Source organism: Lutra lutra, chromosome 8 (genome assembly GCF_902655055.1).
Source record: "Lutra lutra chromosome 8, mLutLut1.2, whole genome shotgun sequence".
Taxonomy (NCBI): Eukaryota; Metazoa; Chordata; class Mammalia; order Carnivora; family Mustelidae; genus Lutra; species Lutra lutra.
Genome location: NC_062285.1, coordinates 103,061,059 through 103,084,688, shown reverse-complemented (window position 1 = coordinate 103,084,688; position 23,630 = coordinate 103,061,059). Strand labels below are relative to the sequence as shown.

Here is a 23,630-nt window from a genome sequence, read left to right as displayed (position 1 = left end):
GTGGATGGAACTAGAGGGTTTTATGCTAAGTGAAATAAGTCAGTAAGAGAAAGACAATTATCATATGATCTCACTGATATGAGAAATTTGAGAAACAAAATAGAGGATCATAGGGGAAGGGAAGGAAAAATGAAACATTAGGAAACCAGAGAGGGAGACAAAACAAGAGACTCTTAATTTCAGGAAACAAACTGAGAATTGCTGGAGGGGTGGGGGATGGAAGGGATGCGGTGGCTGGGTGGGGTGACATTGGGGAGGGTATGTGCTCCGGGGAGTGCTGTAAATTGTCTAAGATTATTGAATCCTGACATGTACCCCTGAAACAAATAATACATTATATTTTAATTTTTTAAAAAAAGGAAAACAGGATATTTGTATCTAAATAGAAAATAGTATTATGTACAATTTAAATGGGGACAGAAATATAAAGCTATGTTTTAGAGAAGCAATTTTGAGAAACTGTGTATCTCAGCATACATGCCTTAAAACCTATTACAAAAAAATTACTGGAGAACTATCAACCACAGGTAAGTGTCCAAGACATACATATTATACATATTACTACCACAAAGAACTCGGGCAGAAATTTTATTCAGACACAATAAGAAAGCTCCTCATTCCATAATATATGCTTTATTTTTCAAAGAAAACCAAAATCAAAAATGGTTCTCAATTTCTCCATTTTTTTCCAGCTGATATCAACTGGGAGTTGTGATTCAATTTATTTGTTTTAGCGTCTGTGAATGGTTTGGATGGAGGCTGCTAGAAGGCTTTTCCTGGACTTTGTAATAGATTACTCTGTCTCTTTACAGAATGCTTCACTGTGTATGTACTTGGAAGGCACTCCAGGTTTTTCACCTTCATATTCTGATCCAGAGAGGGACTATATAAACACTTCTGTACTTTTCAAAGTGCCAGAAAAGATTTCAACAGCTTCCAAGTCTTGGAGATCAGGAAAGAGCATATTGAAAGACCTTTGTTTAAAAAAAATAGAAACTAGATCTATTTTCAATGCTAGATCTGTGCATTTAGATGTTTAAAAATGGTATGCAAATGAGCCACTTTCAGCTAGCGGTCCAGCAGGAATAGCAGAAAGGATGGGAGTTGAGTAGATATAGAATTGGGAATCCACTTTCTGGCTACTTGTTGCTTCCACCTGTAGTTCAACAGTGCAGCTACCAGTTGCTCCTATTTCTGACCACCAAGCTTCCTTACACCCATGTACTGCACTGGTTTCCTAGGCAGCCATGGCAGGGTGGCCTCAGCCAATAGCCATAAGCAGAGAGGCCATAGGCGCTTTTCTTCCCCAAAAGGAGCAAGCTCCCACTCTCTCACCTTGAACAATCAAAATTTAACATACTTATTGATAAATCCATAGATACAATCTCCCTGACCACACAGAAATCTGAGCCTAGGTAAGAATTTAGATATTTTTAAAGTTCTTTACTCTATAATTCTGGAAAATGGGACTTTGCTTTGTCCCCCCAGATAAAAGTTTCTACTTTAGTAAACTACTTAGATCCACTCTGGCTTACTCCTGTCAGTGTCTCCCAGAACCAACATCTAGACCTTATCTTCTTTCAGGTGTTACTGAAACATTTCCCTGAAATGAACGGCTCTCTGGCTACCTATCTGCCAGATCACCTAGAATTCAAGTGAGTTGTACATTTTCCACTACTATGTTTCATCTATCAGTTCAGAAATGTCTGTCATCCTGGATTCGACTCCCACTCCCACCTTTATATTAAAGGCTTTCTGTTACAGAGACTATGATCAGGAATAGAGGACTTACCCCAACCTCTGGTAATTGCATCTAATGTTTCTGTGATGGACAGACACTAAGATGGCTCCAAATTAGCCCTGTCTCCTGTATTCATAACTTTGTATAATTCCTTCCCTTTGGTGTGAGTGGAAACTGTGACTTGCTTCCAACCAGCAGTATTCAACAAAGGGGATGCTTTGTCATGTCTATGATTTTATTACCCAAGATTGTAACTTCCATCTTGCTAGCAGACTCTCTCCCTTCTTAGCTTTGATGAAGCATGCTTCCATATGGAGAGGCCCACATAGCAAGGAACTAAGGGCAGCCTCCAGCAAATAGTCAACTAGGAATTGGAACCTTCAGTCCAACAGCCCACAAGGAACTTAATCATGTGAATTTGGAAGAGGATCCTTCCTCAATCTAGCTTCAGATGAGACCCTATCCCTGGCCAAAAATCTTGATAGCAGCCTTGTGAGAGAACCTTAAAAAAAAAAACAAAAACAACCCAGCTAAGCCATGCCTAGACTCCTGATGTATGTTTTTTGAAGCCACTAAGACAATAGATGTATGTTTTTTGAAGCCACTAAGTTTGTTGTAATTTGTTACATAGCAATAGATCATTAATACAGTTTCCAGTATCTGCTACACTCCAAAAAGGTCACTAAAATTAAGTGGATTAGCCCTAGAGCAGTCCCAAATTATATTTTTAATAATAAGCCCCAACTTGGTAGGTTTTTAAATGTGAGAAAAGTGTAACATATTTATAGAAATCAATTTTAATGCTATTAAATTATGCCATTTTTGAGTGTCTGAGGTGAGCTGATGAACAGTGAATTTCTAAACTTTTTTTTTATTCCAATTGACAGAGACATTGTACATTTTCATAACCTGTGGCAGACAATATTTTCCAAAGATGGCTGCAACAATATCCTCCATCCTATGTGCTCTCATGCAATGTGACCTCCCCACTCCTCCATTAAAGACAAAGTCTTAACTCCATCCTCTTGGGTCAGACTTTGTGACATGTTTGTAATCAATAAAATGTGCAGAAGTGTAGCTTCAGGATTTCTGAGGTTAGGTCAGTTAAAACCATGCAGCTTCTGCCTGTTCTCTTTGCAGTTTTCCTTTAGGGCACTTCCTTTCAGCTTGTTCCTTCCCAGAACCCAGCTACCATGTTGTGAGAAGCCAAACCCAAGTGAAGAGGGCATGCCTAGGAACTCCAAATGACAGGGTAGCCTTTGAGTCTGTTACCAGACCCATTAGTGAAGAAGTCTCCTTATGGTTCCCCAACATTTTGGATCATGCCAATCATGTGAGTCTTCCCAGCTGAATTCCTAGATATAGGGGAGCAGAGACAAACTGTGATGGTCAGTTTTATATGTCAAACTTGGCTAGGCTATAGTACCCAGTTATTCAATCCAATACAAACTGAGGTATTGTTATGAAGGTAATTCTGTAGTCATGATTAACATCTACAATCAGTTGGCTTTATGTAAAAAGACATTATCTGGGGTAAACTAGGTTAGCCTGATCCAACCAGTTGAAAGGCTTTAAGAACAGAACTGATTGCCCTGAGGAAGAAGAAATTCCACCTGTGGACTGCAGTGGCAGCTCCTGTCCAAGATTTTCAAGCCTGCCCTTCTTGAGAGCCTGCCCTGCAGATTTCAGACTAGCCTAATTAACCCTCCCAATCATGTAAGCCACATTCTTTGCAGTAAGTTTCTTAGTACATATATATCCTGCTGGTGCCGTTTCTCTGGTGGAGTTCTGATACATAATCCATCTGGCTATGCCCTGTCTAAATTCTTTACCCATAGGAAACATAACTTAATAAAATGGTTGCTTTTTTATACCACTAAGATTTAATTACTTTTTATACAGCAACAGACACAAGAATTCTTCCTGTTATTTAACCAACTTCTATAGAATTCTCTAAATCACAAGAAAACACTGATTGTATGTATGTTGCATCTCTCTCACACATTAGACAAAATATAGAGAAAGCAGACTACTGTTCTCGAATCTGAACACATTATCATTCATTACATCATTGAGATTGAAATGTAAAAGACACCTTTCTATCTTTAAGACTATATTAAAAATATACAAGACAAAAAATATTCTGAGAGAACACAACTAGATCTGTAACCTCAATTTTGCCTTGTTATATCAAGGTGGCAGTCACACAAATAATAATGATATAACATTAATGATGATGAACAGTATTTCTTTTTTTTTTTTAAAGATTTTTTTATTTATTAATTTGACAGAGAGAGATCACAAGTAGGCAGAGAGGCAGGCAGCGAGAGAGAGAAGGGGAAGCGGGCTCCCCACTGAGCAGAAAGCCCAATGCGGGGCTTGATTCCAGGACCCCGGGATCATGACCGGAGCCGAAGGCAGAGGCTTAACCCACTGAGCCACCCAGGCATCCCATGAACAGCATTTCTTTAGCTATAGTTCTACCTTGTTTACAGAACTATTCTCTAAAATCTTCCATATCACCCAATTTTTCTGAGAATACCTTACTTAAGGTTTCAATCAAATGAGCATAAACATGTTTTTTTTTCCTACTTCTATCTGTTGCCCACCAGATTTCCCCACTCATCTGCACCCTTTTGAGGGCGGTGCCGTAGGATACCGCCAGCACTTGCTGTCCATGGTGCTGATTTCTGTGCCAGCAGGACTGCCTCTTAATGACACAAAGCACTGCCTCATGCCACTGATGAATCCATTGAGCCCAGATACCAAAGCGAGACTCAGACTTGGATTTTGCCAGGTGCTGCCATGAAAGGCTACGAGGGTTCCCTTGGTGTTAAGGGCAGGGTGTGGCTAAAACTTCAAGTGTTACTAAGGTGTCAGTGCCCTAAATGTATCAAAGTTTCATTTTCTCTATACCCACCTTATTCATCCCTCAATTTTTTTTTTGTATCATGCTCTTTGTTTAACAGGCACCAATGCAATGCTGCTTACTCTCTCTCTCTCTTTTTTAAGATTTTATTTATTTATTTGACAGACAGAGATCACAAGTAGGCAGAGAGGCAGACAGAGAGAGAGAGGGAATTAGGCTCCCTGCTGAGCAGAGAGCCCAATGTGGGGCTCCATCCCAGGACCCTGGGATTATGACCTGAGCTGAAGGCAGAGGCTTTAACACACTGGGCCATCCAGGCTCCCCTTGCTTACTCTCTTGACATAGAAATTACTAAGTTTTTTTGGTGTGTGTCTGAAAATTGATTTTTCATTTTTATCTTTGGCCCTTGGTTTCCTAGAGATAAATGGATAAGCATCACACTGAAAAGCAAATTTCAAAAGCAGACAGCATGCTGTACTCAAAATTGGTCCTCATTTCTGATTACCAAGCTTGCTTGTTAATTCTTTTCCCTCTTAGAATAAGCTCATTCCCTCAAATTTTTTTTTTTAGAACTTCATTCAAACAGATTCTGAGTGAACCTGCCCTGGATGTTTAATTCTAAGGTAAATAGTACTAAGGCTTTAGCTGGAAATGCCTGTTTCCACATTTCTTTAAGACTTTAGTTTAGCTGAAGGAAAGTTGTAAGTTCTTGTTTCATTTTGACAAGCAAAAAAACCCAGAACCCCAGTTTTAATTAATACATCTTATTTGGGTGTGTTGGCTTATTTGGAGTTACTGATTCTTATCTTGCAAAGAGTATAGAAGTTAAGGGATGGGCTTTGGAACAAGACTGTCTGAGTTCTTCCCCACTCTGCCAATTACTGGCTGTGAGACCTTGGAAAAGTTGCTTAATCACTGTCTGTGCCTCAGTGTTCCTAGCTGTAAATTGAGGATACTGATAGTGCACACCCCCACAGGATTTTAGTGGAAATTAGTTCACATTAATAAGCAGCACTGGCAAAAAATGGTGATTGGCATATAGTAAGCACTATATATGGATTTGTTAATATGATCTTTTTAATCTTTAAATTCAATGCAATTAACATACACTGTATTATTAGTTTCAGAGGTAGAATTTAGTGATTCATCAGTTTCATACAACACCCAGTGCTCATTACTTCAAGTGCCCTCCTTAATGTCCATCACCCAATTACCCCGTTAATATTATTTAACAATTGCTTAGCTGCTGTTAACTTTACCAGTCACCCAGACAAAGGGCTCCTCATTTAGTGACACTAGATGAGTAAGAATTGATGTGATCTGGGAATGTGCCAACACTTTTACTTATTTTAACACCTCTGTGCATTCTGCACAAAGGGAAGGGAGACACATAGAGGAAATTGTGAAAATGTTTGTACTTATCTGTAATAAGGCATTAAACTAGTACATGTCACAATTAGAAGAGTGTTTTGCTTGGGAGACAGTTTACAAGCAAATGTGTTGTATTGGCATAGAAATATCTTTACTGTGTAAATATAGCCATGCATTTTCATCAGCAGCTGGCATAGTTATATGATGCTAATACATAGGATATATATGTAGCCAACATGTGAGCTTCTCTGTGTCAGACTACATTACTTAATTATAGTCCATTGACATAAATGTCAGAATGATTATTTTGATAAAGAGGAATATCGCCAACAAAGACAATCTCTATTCACTGCTAATTTGTATATATTCCTTATCTATTAGTTAAAAATACTGAGTGAATGAATTATCTTAATGAATTAACAAAACAAAAAAGGTATAAATGAAAACTCGGATTCTTGCACACACACACACACACGTACACAAATATTCATAGAAGCTTTATTTCTAATAGTCAAAAACTGGAAACAACCAAGTTCTCTTTCAGTGACTGAAAAGGTAAACACACTCAGGCACATTCGAATCATTAAACCCTACTCAGCAATAAAAAGGAATGAACTATTGATACATGCAACAACTTGGATGACTCTCAAGAGAATTGTGTTGAGTGAAAAATAGTCAGTCTCAAAAGATTATATATGATATGATTCCAATTATATACATCTCTTGAAATGAGAAAATTCTAGAGATGGAGAATGGATTAGTAGTTACCAAAGGTTAAAGGAAAGAGTTTAAGTGGATGTAGCTACAAAATGGTAGCACAAGGAATCTCTGAGATGAAACTGCTTTGCCTCTTGGCTGTGCTGGTTTCAGATGCAGCTACATATAGGATAAAATTGCATGGAACGAAGTACACACATATACAAAGGAGTGCATGGAAAGCTTACAGCAAAATATGAATAAGCTCAATGGATTTTATCAGTAGCAATCTCCTACTTGTGATATTGCCTTACAGTTACAGAAGATGTTACCATTAGAAGCAACAGGGTCAAAGGCATAAAGGATCTCTATTACTTCTTACAATTACATGTGAATCTATAATTATTTCAGAATAAAAGTTTTACCAAAAAAGGAGCACTTAAGAACTTTCATAAGGTATTATATAACATAGCAATTTTTAAAAGATTTATTTATTTTAAGATTTTATTCATTGATTTGTCATAGAGATAGAAAGAGAACAAGCAAGGGGAGTGGCAGGCCCAGGGAGAAGCAGGCTCCCCACTAAGCAATGAGCTGATGTGGGACTTGATTCCAGGACCCCGGGATCATGACCTGAGCCAAAGGCAGATGCCTAACCCACTGGGCCATCCAGGCATTGTATTTATTTATTTTAGAGAGAGGAAGAGCATGAGCACGTGCGTGCATGAGTGGGGGGAGGGACAGAGCGAGGGGGAGACAAGCAGACTCCCACTGAGTGAAGAGCCTGATGCAGAGCTTGATCCCAGGACCCTGAGATCATGACCTGAGCCAAAACCCAGAGTCAGATACTTAACCAACTGAGCCACATGGGTGTCCCTAAAATACCAATTTAAAATGAAAAATCTAAATCTAAAAGTAATATGATTTAATTACCAGAAATTTACAATATCAGTTATTTTTAAAGGAGCAATTACATGATTTTGCTTCAATAAATATTTATTGACAGTCTACCAAGCTCCAGGCACAACAGCAGGCATTTCAGAAAAGAAAATACTATTTGACCTTCAAGGATACTCTTGTGGTAGTTACTATGGTTCCTATTTTCCCAAAACCCCACATTGAGTATATAGCAGGTCTGGCACTTGTGCCCAGCCCAGTGCTTTTTCTAGCACTAAATCAGATCACCCTCTGTCATACAGAAATGTCCTAACACTACAAAACAACAGCTATTTAGAATGAATTTAGGAACTTGCATGGTACATTTTGTCTTTAGTTTTTTTATCATGAGAAAGGAGTAACTAATAACCTCTTGTTGCTACAATCCCTAAATTTTTTAAACATGTTTAAATTCAATCAATTCACATATAGTGTATCATGAGTTTCAGAGGCAGAGTTCAATGACTCATCAGTCTTATATAACACCCAGTGCTCATTACATCCCATGTCCTCCTTTAATGCCCATCACCTGGTTACCCTATTCCCCCACACCCCTCCCTTCAAGCAACCCTCAGTTTGTTTCCTATGCACAGTCCTTAAATTTTACTTTACTTTTCTGCTGTCCTCATCCACAAGAAAAACCTGATCACTCCCCTATCCACATCTACAAAGAGCATCCCGGTTCTTTCCCTACACTCACTCCATTAAAATACCACTAAATCCTCTTGGCCCACCCCAACCACTGAGCTGCTAAAGATAGGAAAACAGTAATAGTTTTCTTCAAGTAAAGAGGAAGATTGTCCCTCAGGGAGCTTTATAGGCCAATCTATTTATATATATATATTTTTTTAAGATTTTATGTATTTATTTGACAGAGAAAGAGATCACAAGTAGGCAGAGAGGCGGGGGGTAGGGGAAGCAGGCTCCCTGCTGAGCAGATAGCCCAATGCAGGGCTGGATCCCAGGACTCTGAGATCATGCATGACCTGAGCCGAAGGCAGAGGCTTAACCCACTGAGCCACCCAGGCGCCCCATTTATATTTCAAGTCTGGATCTGATTTCCTGGGTCTAAAATTGCAACTTATATATCTTATTCTTTCAATGTTTGCTACATTTGACTTAAAATTTTTCCTTAAATTTGCCATTTCCCTCAAAATGTAGTAGCATGTATTGTTTAATATTAATATTTTCCCAAGATATTACTTCCGTAAAAAGAGGGAATCCATTATCTCAATTTTTTTCAAGGTTGCCTTTGAAATATATTACATTATGCTGAACCAGAATATAATTTCTATAAATAGCTTTTGTTTATATATCAACCAACCCCACAAAAAATATAGACCTTTCCAGAGGCAGTCTCAAAGCAACACAGAGGGGTAAGTATTATCATTATTGCCAGCCTTCCCTAGTCAATAAAGGCCCCTCAGTCTGCCAGTGACTCAAATCAGGAACCTGGGAGTTATTCTGGACACTTCTTTTTCTTCCATCCCTACAGTCCATTTATTAATGACATTTGTCCATTCTGCATCTGTAATACATGCTGGTTCTTTCTGCTTCTGTCCATTTGCATCATCAACCTCAAAGGAAATTCCACCACCATCATTGTCTAAGGGACAATGTATTAAGTCTCCTAACTGATCTTCCTTCCTCTAATTTCCCTTCCATTCTCCACACAGAGGCCTGAAAGCTCATGTCACTCATCTAAAACTACTCAGTGGCTTCCCATGTCACTCAAAATCAAATCCAATGCCCTGAACATCCCTGAGGTTCCTACACTGATCTCAGCTTCTCAAACTCAGCCCGATGTATGCCCGGCCACTCTCCTCTTATTTCTTTGGATACGACCACATTGCCTTCCTCTAGTTTCCTCAAACTTGCCGCCTTCTTCCTCACCAGGCTCTTAATAGCGTTGTTTCCTTGTCCTGGCACAGCCTTTCCCCTTTCTTCCCTCAAAACTGGTCATCTCCTCATCAACCTTCAAGTCTTGGTTCAAATGTCACTTTATCAGAGTGTCTTTTGTCACCAGCAAACTTAAAAATGGTCTGCCATCAGCCCTTCGGTTCTCCCTCACAGCAATCCATTATTTTCCCTTAAAAACCTCCGCAATCTGAAACTATATTCTTATTTGGGTTTACTATTTTCTCTCCTATTGTATACATTCTAATCAGGCAAAGAATGCTTCTGACTTGATCACTTTATAACTATGCCTATCACACTATAGGCCTTCATAAAAATTGTTGAATGAATGAAAGTACAAATGAAGAAACTGAGGTTCAAAGATACACAATATTTGCTCAAAGACTTTGGAGTTAATAATCAAAGCCAGAACTAGAACCATAATTCCCTGTTTTCACCCAGCACTTGAGCCACCATATTATACTGTTCTTTCTTTTGGGGTGGGGGAGGGCAGAGGGAGAAGGAGAGAGAGAGAGAATCTTATGCACTCTCCTTGCCCAGCAGGAGTCCAACACTGGGCTTGATCTCACAACCCTGAGGTCTGACCCAAGCCAAAATCAAGAGTCAGACACTTGACCAACTGAGCCACCCAGGAACCTCTATCACACTTTTCTTAAAGGAGTATAAAGTTTTGTGGTTTTTCATAGCATGGAAGTATAAAAACTAAAGACATTCAGAATTCAAAACCCTAACTCCAAAGCGGCTGCATTCCATAACTAATATGAACCATAGACCATCACCACTACTGATTCAGCTCTTTTGAATGTAACTATTAATTCTTAATCAGTAATTGTTCACAGTTATTCTCAAACTGCAAAAGACCCAGAGAATAGTTGCCACTTCAATATATTTTTCACTGATGTGTAACATCAATACAATGCCTTATTTTACTGTTAAATTCAAAATAATGAATGTTCCAATGAGGAGTTAATATGAGCAACTTTTGTCATAATATCATAAGTATTTTTCTGATGCTTCTGTGTACTATTTCATTTGTACTTAGTAGCCTTCTAGTTATCTTCGTATTTAAATGTGAGCAACTCTGAAAAACAATGAATTTTATATGCTTCAAAAAAAATTGTCAAGGATTGTGTGCTAAATTGGTTTGAATTGAAGTTTTTCAATTTTATATCACCTATTAATCACAGACTATACAACTTGGAAAAACTAAAAGTCATAATGTTTGCAAGAAGTCATAAAAATGTCTAAGGATGGGATGCCTGGGTGGCTCAGTTGGTTGGACGACTGCCTTCAGCTCAGGTCATGATCCCAGAGTTCCAGGATCGAGTCCCGCATTGGGCTCCCAGCTCCATGGGGAGTCTGCTCCTCCCTCTGACCTTCTCGCTCATGCTCTCTCTCACTGTCTCTCTCTCAAATAAATAAATAAAATCTTTAAAAAAAAATGTCTAAGGAGCGTTTGAATACGACAGACTTCTTTGATTTACAATTTTACAAAATTTCTTGAAAACTGTTCTCTCTACTTTATCATATTGTCTATGGAGAACACTTCCACTTAATTCTATTTTTACAGTCTCTAGACATGTATCTATCATTGTTATAATCATTGTTTTACAGTGATGTATACGTGAGCTCTAGTGATAGAATTATATATATACTTTTGTTCTCATGTATTCTTATACATTTTATTCATCTTCTTTATTGGATCATAACCCTCTTGTAATGGAAATCACATCTACAGCTATTTCCTTTGACACTTTTCACAAAGCCTCACCAAACATCATGCCCACTCTAGCTACTTAATAAACATTGGCTCATTGCCTGAGGAAAGAAATTGACAACTCAGTCATAAAGAATTCACAGCGGTGCATAAATTTATCAATTTAATTTTTACATTCCTGTGAGAGGTGATGTACCAAAATATTTTCTAATCTTAGGTGAGATTCTCTTGGCAATCAGACAAGCAAAGGGGGAAAAATGTCACTTACATTTGTGGCTGGCTAATTTCGTGATAATAGGCTTTTCAGTGTGTAAAAATTAAACTGCATGAATGAAAGTGGAAAAGGATGTGTCTATCAGTGCGGGTTTCTTTAATATGCTCCTTAATGTACTACTCAGATTTGGAATATGTGATGTCAACTTGGGAGACATATATATATATATATTTTTTTTTTTTTTTAAAGATTTTATTTATTTATTTGACACACAGAGAAAGATCACAAGTAGGCAGAGAGAGAGGGCGAAGCAGGCTCCCTGCCTAGCAGAGAGCCTGACTCGGGACTTGATCCCAGGACCCTGAAATCAGGACCTGAACTGAAGGCAGAGGCTTAACCCACTGAGCCACCCAGGTGCCCTTGGGAGACATATATTATCATACTTCATAAGAGAAGAAAAACATTTCCTCAGATTATACAAAAATGCAAAATAGCATTTGTTTGAAGACAAATGGGCTTTGAATCTGTATATTTCTGGGTTCGGATCTTAGATCTGCCACTTACTTATTATGTGACCTTGCATAGTTAACATACCCTCTTGGAGATTTGATCACCTCAATTGCAAAATAGGAATTTAAAAATCTACCATGGAGCATTGTTATGAGGATTAAACGTGTTAGAACCTGTACAATGTCAAGTACTGCTAGCGTGAACAAATGCCTACGTAATGTTATTCTTTTTTTTTTTTTTTTAAATGTCGGAAGATGACATGAAAGGAAAGTTGTCCCGTGAGGGAAATGCTACAGCTGAACGTGGAGCAGAAGGTGGGTTTTTTTTGTTTTTTTTTTTTTAATATTTTATTTATTTGACAGACAGAGATCACAAGTAGGCTGAGAGGCAGGCAGAGAGAGAGGTGGAAGCAGGCTCCCCACTGAGCAGAGAGCCCGATGCAGGGCTCAATCCCAGGACCCTGGGATCATGACCTGAGCTGAAGGCAGAGGCTTTAACCCACTGAGCCACCCAGGCGCCCCTACCTAATGTTATTCTTAAATTTTCTTCCATAATATCTCCCCTTTTGCTGCAGATAATGGTTGCTGGAAAGGGAACCAGTAAGGGGAAGAAATATGTAAATCTTTTAGGAGATAAGATAGTCACTGTAGCAGGCAGCAATCCTCCCCACACCAATTTCTCCACTCCTGCCACTCCACCTCCTCACTACAAGTAAAGTTCATTAGTAACAGCAATCTCCTCAAAAAATCAAACTAAAGGAGGCTCTGCAAAACATTTATCTACCTGATTTTCCTCTTTCCCCATAATAATTTCATCCTAAAATGGAAGATAAGGTTATGACATCTGAGGACTGCCCACCAAAATCTTCAATAACCATTAGAGACTTGTCAGTCACAAATCAGGTCAACACAGCCCACCAGGCTCTCCCCACCACAGTCCAGTCCTCACACAGGTCACCAGAATTCTTACCTTACAGTTTAGCTTTGGTGTTGTCTTTCCATGCTGAAGAACATTCTGGCACTCTCCATTTCCTAAAGTTTAACTACTTAACATAGTTCTCATGGCCTTCTGTAACCAAAACCCACCTGTCTATCTACTCTTTTCTCTCAATACATCTTGTCATGAGGTCAAGGAGCTGTTGATAAGTCCCAAACATTCCCTAAACCACATGACTTAATTATTACTTTCTTTCCACCTGATATGCCCATTTTCCACTTATAACTATTAAAATCCTATCCTTTCTGTGAAATGAACATATCTTACCTTCTTTAGTTTAACCTATTTTAAACTCTCTCGTCCCTTCTTTATCTAAATGCCTACTCACCATTCAAGTTCCAAATGTGGGAGCTATTCCCACTTTGAAGCCCTCTATGACCTCCCCAACTCCCTTACCACAGGTAGAACTGATTAGCTGACCCATACTCCTCTCACGGTCTCTATCACACTGTTGGTCTCACTTATTCACGTTTCCCCACCTTAGACACCAGGTCCCTCTGAAATCCCTGATCAAAACAACATCAAGGTTGGAAACTGCTGCTCTACATAGGAAAATTGACTCAAATTACTCAAGTTTGCTATATACCTTATGAAAATCCTACCTTCGGGTTACAACTATTAGTTTTTCAAAAGACTGCCCATCATAAATATTGAATAGAAAGAAATCTTAAATATCTTCATCCAAATATGAGATTGAGGCCAGGAAGAATATAAATAAGCAGGGCAGAAGGGAAAAAAAGAGGCCACACACATTTGGAAAAGATTAAAATTAACACATAATGTACTCGGCAAAATTTTTTGAGTATAGACTACATTCAAAGCTCTGTGTAAAAAGTAATTTTAAGAGTCTAGAGATTATGATGATGTCAGATTTGAGAGACTTCCTTTTTTTTTTTTTTAAACTAAGGCAGACCGCCACATGCAGCACCTCATCTGGATGTGTCTGGAGTCTTGGAAGCTTCACTACCATATGTTCCCCTAGAAATGGGACCTTGAGAGCTTGTTTGGAGGTTCTAGCAAAGACACACAGCTACTCCTATACCCCCCACTGGAGAAGAGTCATCTTTCGGGGAAGGCTGTCCTCTTTGACTGATTGTGCAGCTTTGGAAAGGGCATACACGGAGCAGTGAGGGAGGAAGGGGACACCCACCAAGCCAGCTGGATGGGCCAAATCAACCCTGGTGACGGATGGAGTGACAGACATCACAGCCAGATTGTCCTTACACCTGAGAGACAATTTTTTTTTTTTTTTTTGAGAGAGAGAGAGAGAGAGTGAGTGTGTGACAGGGACTGGAGAGAGGCAGAGGGAGAGAGAGAGAATCAAGCAGGTTCCACACCCAGCATAGAGCCCAATACGGAGCCCCATCTCACACCCTAAGATTATGACCTGAGACAAAATCAAGAGTCTGGCTCTTAACTGAGCCACTTAACTGAGCCTCTCAGGTACCCCCTGAGACACATTTTTAAATCTAGAATCCATAGGAATTTGTGACTGAATATGAAGTGTACGGTATATGAGAGAGAGTGGTCAGAGAGGATGACTCAGAAAGCAAGAGGAGAACAGTGGAGTCATTCACCAAGATAAAGGAACACAGAGAAAAGAGAAAAACATGATATGGGGTGGAGGGTGTTGACAGGAGAAGAGGGGTTCCAGAGGCCACAGTGGATAGATGGGCCATCAGTAAGACAAGAACCAGGTGGGGTGAGGCCAGCTTAGATAGAGATGATATGATGATGAGAGTTTGGGAGAGACCACAGGCCAGGCATCCTTGCCTTCTGGCTTATGATCCTGACTCACAAGGAGAAGAGTCAGAAAATCACCACATGGCCTGGAGGGAGAGGGACATGGTAGTGATGGAATAGAACAATGCAATGCCTAAGAGTCTGGTTGCAACACTCCGAATGGTACTCTGCTGTCACAATCCCACCGCGTCCTCCTAAAAACTTTCCTAGATGCCTTATCCTGGATGAACTCTCCCCGTGGTTCAACTTCATGGAATCACTGCCTGGAGCTTAGGATATCATCAAAGGCACTGGGTTTTCAAACTGAGCCCTGCAAAGCCCCAAAGACTTCATGGAGGTGCTGCAGGATCCAAAGAACACTGAAGGGACTGAGTTCTAAGTACATATCCTAATCCAGTCAGTGAGAGTCCCTCTCAATTTCTTTTACATGTTGCGCTTTTCGGAAATAGGGCACTACTAAAAAGAATTCCACTGTTAAGAAATTTTTTTTTAAAAAACGGAAAAATATTTAGAATTCTCTTAAGTGTCTCAATCAATAACGAAATGTAACTTAAGTAATTTGTCATGCATCATAAAGTAATGTGGTTTATAAATTTTCCATAAATTATAGTGGATTTTAAAGTATCCCATTAATAATGTCACTCTCACTAACACTTTCAGCTGCATTCCTGAGCAAGAGAAAAAATAATGATGTTACTAGTGTAGTAGGAATTTCACAAAATCCAGTTACACTCATGGGAATGTGTTATTGGTATGAAAGTTAGCTTTCATAAGTCTTGATGGAAATAAATGTTGACAACTGGCAATCTCTGTGATAGCCAAAGTCCTTAATACTTGTAAATTGTCCAATTCACCCACTTCCAATCTAGAACAAGGGAAGAACAGATGGCTCACTGAAGGCTCAGAGAGTGGGGGCCCTTTCTAAGGGCCACAAATCAGACCTGTGGACACCCTTATACAACAGAGTTTCTTGTAAAGGTTTCATAGTGATAATGAGTCAAACAAGGCTAAAATGTACTCAGAAGAGCCAAACCAGAGCAAGAGCATCACATCTAGCAAGGAGAGAGAAGCACATAAGTGGAAGTGAGGGTCAGGGTGGTGAGGAAAGAGATGGACTCAAAGCAAATTCAGGCCCTTAGATGTGTGGAGTGTGGGTGCCGAGCCACCTTCAACAGCTGGGGCAGGCAAATGGATGCTCGAGTCTACCTCAAAGAGCATTTACTCCTTTAAGCCTCGGAAACAATGGCTTTTTAAAACTATGCCTCAACTGGGGTGTCTGGATGTCTCCGTTGGTTAAGGCTTTGGCTCAGCTCATGATCCTGGGGTCCTGGGATCATGGGGAGCATTGGGCTCCCTGCTCAGCAGGGAGCCTGCTTCTCCCTCTGCTGCCCCCCCGCTTGTGCTCTCCCTCTGTCAAATAAATAAAATCTTAAAAAAATAAACAAACCAACTATGCCTCAACTTACATGAGCATTCTTGGGAAGCTTTGTATAAGCACGAATAAGAGAGAAATACACTTTTAGATTTAATTAACAGTATGATTTCACTATACTCTCAGCCACAACCATCTGTGGAAATCACAAAATATTTACTGGTGTATCTTATTCAGGGTTGTATTTCCACATCTAGTGTCTTGGCTCATCTCCTAGGCATGATGAGATAGGCAAAGTAAATAAAGACTTGATGCAAGGAACAAACAATCTTGGGGGGAAAAAAAGGATGCCTGGCCAAAGGGAGCTGAAACTGAACTTTGTTGATAAGACACAAATTTAAAAATCAGAAAAAGCATCTTTGGGGAACGAATCATTGCATATAATAGAGAGAGAATTCCCTGACCACACAACTGTAAGACTCCATAACGTGGTGATAAAGCAAAGATGGAGCAAGCAGACAGTTTTGACCATAAGCAGTAACCATGGGAAAGGAGTTCTCTAGAGTACTAACAAAACAGAATTGGACACAACAGATAGACCAGCACATTTAATTCCAGGTTTAGAGTAGAGGTTTATTAAGCCTGTTGGTAACCATCCAACTTAGAGGAGACACCAAGACCCGCCTGTCATTTCAAGAAACTCCTGTTCTTCTCTGTCATTATCTCTTTCTTTCATATGCCTAATAATAAAAATGTTATAGTGACTTAATACTATCATTAATAATGTATAAAATATTTATTACTAGGCATTATGTTAAGTTTCTAAAAGAAATCATTTCATTTAACCCTCAAAATAAACCAACCAGCATCATTAGGAATGATGGTGCCAATGGTATCTTTAACTCAGTCTATCAGCCACTCTCCATGCTTGATATGGAAGGCTGACTTTTTTGAAATGTACTAGGCAAACTCATGTAAATTCCCTTTCCAATCAGCTTGCTAGCACAAGCCACTTCTAAATAGAAGTTCTGAAACTATCTCTGATTATTACGCCCACAGATGAGAAATTAACATTGAGAAGTTTGGTGGTATGCCAAAGGTGACCCAGCCAGGATTCAAATCCAGGTGCTCTGACCACAAAGAACACACTCCTGGTCTATATATGCCTTACTGGCCTATACAATTGGGCCAGTAGCCCTATTTGTTAGGCTAACAGCTTCACATGTATAACCTTCAGATTTTACACTTTATATTAGTTGTTTCTGCTAATTAAACATTTTATATGTGTATCTGTGAAGGCCCTTTAAGGCTACAAGATGCAAGCACTTTCAGTTGAACCTGGTAGTGGAGGTTGGTTGTAAAGATGCACAAGGAACTGGAAGACCCAGAAAGGTCTTTCAGTAGCCATTTGGTTTGCCCTCCTGAACCTGGTAAGTCATTCATCTCCACTCAGACAACAGACATCCCGTGAAGTGCAGTCATCATCTGTTACTCATTCTTGTGACTCAGCCTCCCTTTGTTTCAGCATCTGTTCAATTGTGCTCTCCCTCTACCACTGCTACTACTCTTGCTGTGTCTCATCTTAAAAATTCCCAAAAAGGAAGGATCCAACTTGGTTGATAGGTCATTATCCAAAATGAAACTCCCCTATGGTATGTTATAAAACATTTGAGGAAAGCCTCTGATGTGAAAGAGAGAAAACAAACAGATAGAGGAAAGCAAATTGGAAAAACTACACAGGGAGAAAAAAACCTCAAATTAATATATTCACTGAGATACAGAAAAAAATACATCCACGAACCAGTAGGGTGGATTTTTAAAAGGCTATTTGGAAATAAAAGAGTTCTTGAAAAAAATGTTTAAAGATGACAGTAGAGTTAGAGTGAATAAGCCAAGAGTGGAAATAAAATGAAATACTAAAACAATTCAATTCATTAAAAATAAGGCTGAAAAATATGAAAAATAACCAATGATTAAATGGGATAAATAGAAAGCCAATGGCATAATCATCAATTAAACCCAACCAGATAAATAAGTACATTACATGAAAATGGTCTAAATACTCCAATTAAAAGGCAAAGATTATCAATCTGATTGGAAAAAAATATGACCCAAATATATACTATGTACAAGAAGCCACTTTAAATGTAAAAATAGGTTAAAAGTAAAAGGATGAAAAAGATGTATGATGAAATCCTGCCAAGAGCCCAGGAAAATGTTTTGGTATAATTGAAATGGTTCATATACATTGTCAAAATTGACTAAACTGCACACTTAAATGGGTGTGCTTTGTTGTCTATAAATTATATCACCATAGAATTGTTGTTTAAAAATTTAAAATGATTGTAAAAAATAAAAACACAACAGAAATCCACGAATAAATATTAAGGAAATCCCTCAGAAAATAGAAAAATAACAGAAGTGGTCTATAGTAGAACAATGACAGGAAAATCAGAGAGTTAATTTAGGAGACCCAACCTTATTATAATACATGTGTTCCAGATGAAACACAGAAAGAGGAAATAAAAATCAATATCAAAAAATGTTAACAGAACTGAAGGACTTGAGTTTCCAGACTGAACACCCAACACAATGGATGAAAATAGACCCACATTAAGGTGCATTCTTGTAAAATTGGCCACTAGGAAGAAGAGCAAATTTAAAAAATCTTTCAGAGACAAGAGGTTTTTACCTACAAACCATCAAAAATAATGATGGCATTTCGGCTTCTCATTAACAACAGCAGAGGCTATAAAACAACAGAGCAATGCCTTTAAAATTGCACAGGAAAATGGTTTGCCTCCTAGAATTTTGCATCCAACAAACTATATCACTCCAAACTACATAATTAAGTCTGAAGGTAGAATAAACACATTTTAGAATACACAAGCAAAAGCTTTGCCACCCATCCTTTCTTTCTCAGAAAGGTACTGGAGGATGTTATCCTATAAAATGGGGGAGCAGATGAAGAAAAAGACTCAGAACATACAATAAAGAGAAAAATGAAGGAAATCCCAGGATAAGATCCTAAGACAGCCCAGCAGCAGGACTTAAAAGCAAGTCTTAAAAGCCACTGTATAAATTTAAGTGGGTTGGAAGTTCTTGAGGACATTACTTCCAAAAGATGAAACTAATAAGAGATTTAGACAACTGGGTGAGAACTGGGGCTTAAATTTGTGATAAACAAATTAAAAGACTAATCATCAATAAAGAAGATAATTATCAATTCCAGGAAAAACCCAATGCTGTCTATGAAAAATAATTATAGTATACTATGTTACTCAAGTGTAACCAGCATTTGCATAGTTACAGTTATTTTAATGCAGAATATAGATCCAATAAAATTTTTCAGCACTATAAAACTTTATAGAGAGGATGGGAGAGTGGATGGAAGGGAAGTGTGTGTGTGTGTGTGTGTGTGTGTGTGTGTGTGTGTATGTGTGAGAGATGGGGGTAGGCAAAGAGGGGAGGGAAAGAGCTTCACCTCCCATAGTCAGAAAGCAGTGGATAACATCTACAACTGAAAAATTAAGCAGCAGCAGTCCTCTGAAGTTGTTTGTGCTTTTCATAATGAGCATTATAGAACTATTTGACTCTCAATGTAGTACTTTGATACAAGGGAAATTTTGTTTTAAAAAATATGGAAGAGACGAAAAGATATATATATATATATATTTTTTAACAAAGCTAAGCCAAATAGGGAGAGCAGCAGTTGAAAAGATTTAAAGAGCGAATATCACATTACTTCTCCCTCAATCCTTCCTCATTCTTCTTGCTGAGCGGATGCATCACATAAAAATATGACTAGCAGTAGGAAAGCGAGGCCCTCACATAACTCATTATATTATTTGTGAGACTGACATAGTCTTTTCTCTAAAGAGCTCAGCTGCTGTACTGAGAATATTAAGCATGGAACATTTCAACACTATGAAATTAAAAACAAGAGAAGTGTATGGAAAGAAATAAGAATGAGAGATTACAAAGAGCAAATGAAATCAAATCTTCATTAGAAGATAATTAAGACCAAGCCACTGAATAATTCTGTAGCTTCCCCAGGACGTTAATGATAGAAATTGGTAGAGTTATTAGTTTTCTCATGAACCATTCCCTCAATAGGTCACTCTCCCTACTATTTATCACTTCTATCTTTTGTTGTCCTGAAAACACTCAAATATGCTCTGACCATCTGAAGTCATCAAAAACCAATCTACGCCACTTTATTTTACTAAGATTGCCTGAGTCTAGTTTGGGGAAACATATTATCAGAACTGCCTGTGGCTTAACCTCTCTGTTACTGGTGCTTTGCTCTGTTCTTTGGAAGGCCAAATAATAAATTAAAATAGTCTGGCCTGGCTCAGTCCCACATTCCTGGAACTTTTCTTTCTGATTTGGCCTCTACTAGACCTTTGGTCATGAACTGGGGAAAAACTGGGAATACCTGGTTAGAATATTAATTCTTCGGGCTCTCAGTTTGTCTACTATTGAACAGAACTGGCTAAAAATCATTAGCCAGAATTGAAATCTCCAGAATCTCCTCATTCCCATTACGAGCTGGTCTGTTAATCTCCTGCTTTAGGACTCCCTTTGAGAATTAAAAAAAAAAAATTTTTTTTAAAGTAGGGCTTGAAAAAGAAAATAGGCATAATTTTATCTTGCCTTTAAAATACAAAAAGAATTTAATCAAAGAGGACCTGACAATAATTCCCTTTTATTGCTCACTTTATCACAGCTAACAACCATGTTAGACCCTTTATATAATATTATCTCTCATCATCAATGTAATTCTTTTTTTTTTTTAAGATTTTATTTATTTATTTGACAGAGAGAGATCACAAGTAGACGGAGAGGCAGGCAGAGAGAGAGAGAGAGAGGGAAGCAGGCACCCTGCTGAGCAGAGAGCCTGATGTGGGACTCGATCCCAGGACCCTGAGATCACGACCTGAGCCAAAGGCAGCAGCTTAATCCACTGAGCCACCCAGGCGCCCCCCATCAATGTAATTCTTTATAATAGCTATCATATCTGCAAATTACAGGTTGAGGACACCAAGGTTTTAAGCAAACAGTCTTCCCTAGAGCACCTGATTGGTCAAAGAAGCAGTGTGATCAGCTGGAATTGGATCTTCCCATAATTAGGATCTTCCACTGTGAGGTGTGTCCTGGTAACAAAATTATACCTATCCCAAAGTTGTTGTAAGGATTAAATAAATAAAAAATACAACTAAAGCTCTGAGACTGGTGCCCTGAACACAGTGTTTAAAACATATTAGCTCTTAATGAAATTTTAACCATCATTAGAGATCTAATAAGATAGTAACCTTACCTTCCTTTTCTTTTTATTTCCTCTTGTCCCTTGGCCAAAAGGAAGTAAGAGATGCAATATGCCTTTAAGTAGAAAGAGGTAGGTGGTTCCATGACTTAAGTCAATGCTCTTCCTCCAGGAGATCTTCTCTGTTGATCTGTACACAGGTCCTATAGGACAGAGCCTGTTCTGAAAATCATAATCCACTTCTTTAACCAGAGTTAGTACCTAGCATGGAACCTACAGTCTTGTGCGTGTTAGTCTTTTGGTCAGATGGTTATTGAAGGAGTCATACTACTTCCCGTGAGTTCCAGGGCCAGCGTCATAAATAAAGGGATGCTTATTGCTCATTCCCTTCTCTCCCCACAGAGAGTAGAGGTGAGCTCAAGATGAGTTTGCATGGATTTCTAACACTCTTTGATTAGCTAACTCATAGCACCAATCTACTTGGATTAAAAACACGCCCTACTTCTAGAAGCTGTAGCTATCAGCTGCTTTAGAACAGTTATTTCCATCAAGAGCCTCTCTTAACATTGCTTCAACCCTCAAGCAATCATGCTTCATGCACTTATCTCACACTTTTCCCTATGGACTCTCTCCCACATGCTACATATTCTTAACATTCATATAAATCTTTTCCCTTCATCCTTTCCCAACAAACACCAGCCAGTTCTAGGTGAGTTTTCTTTGTTCTCCTCACATGAACCTGGGTCTTTAATTAAATCTTGATGGCTTTTCTGAGTCAATCCCTTACCTCCCACCTCCAGGCTGTTGGCAGATTCACAGCTGCTGTAAGGCTGCTCATCTCCACCTCCTTCTCTTTCTCTCCTCTTTAGACCTCTCTTGGAGTTTCTTCTAACAATAATGTGAGAAGTGAGTTCTTTGGTGTCCTCCTCATGTGGCTGCCCATAGGAAAGATTGAAAAAAAGAAAAAAGTCAGACTCTGGGAAACATTTCATTACTTACCACTCTATACAAATAACTTGCCTTAATCCCAACAGCACATAAATGAATATAGATATAATTCTTCTGTTATTAGAAAGGAGCATTACAATAGTGCATCTCATAAGACCCACATACATGTACAATCGTTCACCCATCTATGAATCCATCTAATACAAATACCTTATTTGCCTACCATGTGCTAATCACTGTGGTAAAGCCAGAGAGACAAAAGGGAATCAGATGGAAAATGGATTAGAGGAGGGAGGGCCAGACTAGGACCAAGGAAGCCAGTTAAGACAATAGTGCAATGGTGTAGTAGTTCAGGCAAATAATGATAAGTTTCTGAAAGAACCCAAACAGTGGCAGTAGAATTAGGAAGCAGGACAGAGATATGAGATATAAGAAGGCTGCATCGGAAGAATTGCAGGCAATTTTTTTAGAAGGATGAGGGTATTTTGTATTTTAAAAAGAAGGGGGAGGGGCGCCTGGGTGGCTCAGTGGGTTAAGCTGCTGCCTTCGGCTCAGATCATGATGTCAGGGTCTTGGGATCGAGTCCCACATCAGACTCTCAGCTCAGTAGGGAGCCTGCTTCCCTCTCCTTCTCTCTCTGCCTGCCTCTCTGCCTACTTGTGATCTCTGTCAAATAAATAAATAAAAGCTCTTAAAAAAATAAAAAATAAAAACAAGGGAGAAAAGAAGCAAAAGTCTAAGGTACCTTCAACATTTCTGGATGAGACTTGGTGCATGATGTTATCATTCCATCAGAGGGTTAGGAAAAATCCATCTAGAGGGAAATAATGGGTGCAGTTATGGACACTAAGATACCTGTGACATATCAAGGTGCAGATAACTGCGAAGTATTTAGACTAACGCCAGAAATATAAATTTGTTGGATTAAATACTTGCCACGGAGTAGAATTTCATGCTCAATGTCCTCAGTGGGTATCAAAAGCTGTTTTATGAGAATATTCAGGGAGAATGGCTTGCAAGACAAAATTATCTTCACTTCAAGAAACACTAAAACACTTCTTTAGGAGCATAAACCATATTATATTGGCCTGTCACAGAACTGCTCTAACTAAAGTGAATCTTATTCTGATGTCATTGTCTAAATGGAAGCTGTTTATAAGATACAGACCTTGGGAACTCATGCATTTCTCTTCTGGAATGATGACATTGAGGATCTGATTCATGTCTTTTGCAGGCTCCTCACCCAACCCTGAGAGAAACTCTTGTTCCACCCAGTTCCACCCAAGAGAAACTCTTGTTCCACAGTGTTTACTGTAAAGTGCAGCAATGGGTGG

General features: G+C 38.8%; 1 long non-coding RNA gene across 1 annotated transcript in view; it reads right to left on the bottom strand.

Moving 5' to 3' along the window:
* The window catches only part of LOC125107792 (uncharacterized), a 113,527-nt gene that overhangs the window by 52,472 nt on the left and 37,425 nt on the right, over positions 1-23,630 (bottom strand). Inside the window, exons 7-10 of the long non-coding RNA XR_007129656.1 lie at positions 23,042-23,110; positions 22,136-22,283; positions 21,403-21,551; positions 14,118-14,193 (exon numbers count right to left, since the gene is read on the bottom strand). This is a non-coding gene — a long non-coding RNA (uncharacterized LOC125107792). The remainder of the gene's footprint in view (positions 1-14,117; positions 14,194-21,402; positions 21,552-22,135; positions 22,284-23,041; positions 23,111-23,630) is intronic.